This window comes from Carlito syrichta, unplaced genomic scaffold, assembly GCF_000164805.1.
Source record: "Carlito syrichta isolate Samal-C Ts95f unplaced genomic scaffold, Tarsius_syrichta-2.0.1 Scaffold135763, whole genome shotgun sequence".
Classification (NCBI taxonomy): Eukaryota; Metazoa; Chordata; class Mammalia; order Primates; family Tarsiidae; genus Carlito; species Carlito syrichta.
This window is the reverse complement of record NW_007079859.1, coordinates 22,254-24,501: the sequence shown is the minus strand read 5'-3', so window position 1 is coordinate 24,501 and position 2,248 is coordinate 22,254.

Below are 2,248 nucleotides of genomic sequence, written 5' to 3'. Positions count from 1 at the left end.
CTAATTTTTTGATTTATTGTAGAGATGAGGTCTCACTGCCCAGGCAGGTCTCGAACCCGCGGGCTCTGGCAATCCACTCATGTCAGCCCCCCAAAGGCGCGGGATTATAGGCTGAGCCACCGAGCCTGGCTGGTTGCCTGTTTCTTATGAGAATCTAATGCCTGATGATCCTCCTCCTCCTCCTCTTCTTATCCATAGAAAAAATATTTTCCACGAAACTGTTCATTGATGTCAAAAAAGTTGGAGACTACTGCTTTAGACGATATGGTTTTGACAGTGAGTGTATATTGTTTAGGATTTGTTTGACTACAGGTAACAGAGACCTGAGAAATACCACCTTAAACATGACATTTATTTCTTATTTATGTAAGTGTTAAAGTAGGCAGTCTTGGGAGTTAGTTTCTCACAAGATCACCTGGGATCCAGGATCCTTATACCTTTATTCCTCCATCCTCAGGTTGTGGCACTTTTTCTCACTTTCCATGATGGCTGCTTAGAAACCAGCCCTTAATTCAGGTTTCAGCAGCAGGAAAGGAGGAAGGACATGTGATGTCACTTTAAGACCAACTTCCTGAAAGTTCCACAGTATACTGCTGATTCATCTCACATAGGCTAGAACTTGGTACAGCAAACTAGAAAATGTGCATAGCTAAAAATTGGAGAACTGTCTAAGAGGAAAGGGTGGGAGTTGGTGGTTGACTGTCAGTGTCTGCCAAACGGAAAGAATCTACAGATTTTTCTCTCTTTTTGTTAGAAAAGGTAATAGCTTTATTGAAATATAATCCGGCCAGGTGCCATGGCTCACACCTGTAATCCCTGCACTTTGGGAGGCCGAGGTGGGAGGACTGCCTGAGCCTGCGGGTTCGAGACCAGCCTGGACAGTTTGGCAAGACCCCATCTCTGCAATAAATCAAAAAATTAACTGGGCGTGGTGGCACTCGCCTGTCGTTCCAGCTACTTGGAAGGCTGAGGTAGAAGGATTGCCTGAACCCAGCAGGTCGAAGCTTTGGTGGCCGTGAACAGCGTGCCTGGGCAACAGAGTAAGACTCTGACTCAAAAGAAGAAAAAAAGGAATGTCCACATACCTTACAATTTACCCATTTGAAGTGTGAATTACAAATACTATGATCAGTGGTTTATGGTATATTCATAGAGTTGTAAAATCTCATCCCTCCAAAAAGAAACCTCACTATTCCATTAGCCATCATTCCCGATTTTTCTTTCCCCCAACTCCCTGCCCTAGGCAACCACCAGTCTACTTTCTGTCTCCGAGTTTGTCTCTTCTGGATATTTTCTATAATAAATGGATTCATACAGTGTGTTCTTAGTGACTGGCTTCTTTCAAGATTCATTTTCAAGTTTCATCCATGTTAATAGCATATATCAGTACTTTATCCTTCTCTATTGCTGAACAATACTTCATTGTATGGATACACTGTATTTTATCTATTCAGTTTTATATTGGGGTTGTTTCTATTTTTTTGACTGTTTATGAATACTGCTAAGAACATTCATACAGAAGTTTTTGGGGTTTTTTTGAGTTGGGTTCTCTGTCACCCAAGCTGAAGTGCCATGGCTTTTATCACAGCTCACTGCAGCCTCTACCTTCTGGGTTCAGGTGATCCTTCCACCTTGTCTCCTGAGTAACTGGGACTGCAGGCAAGCGCCACCACCACCAGTGACGTTTTTTGTGTTTTGTAGAGATGTGGTCTCTCTGTGTTCCTTAGGCTGATCTTGAACTCCTGGACTCAAGCAATTCTCCCACTTAAGCCTCTCAAAATGCATGAGCCACCGCACTGGCCTCATGTACAAAATTTTTTTTGTTTTTGAGTTGGAGTCTCACTCTCTCCCAGACTGGAGTGCAGTAGCACGCTCACGTCCACCACAGCCTCAACCTGCTAATCTCAGGCGATCCTTCCGTCTCAGTCTTCCAAGTAACTAGAACCACAGGCACACGCTACCACACCCGGCTAATTTTTTATTTTATATTTTTTTATTACAGAGATGAGGTCTCACCATATTGCCCAGACTGGTCTTGAACTCGTGGGCTTAGGCAGTCCTCTCACCTCAGCCTCCCAACGTGCTGGGATTATAGGATTGAGCCACTGCGCCTGGCAGTGTGTACAAATTTTTCTGTGGACATTTGTTTTCATTTCTCTTAGATGTATACCTATGAGTAAAATTGCTGGGTCAGCTGGGCTCAGTGGCTCAGCCTGTAATCCCGCGCCTTTGGGAGGCTGAGGTGAGT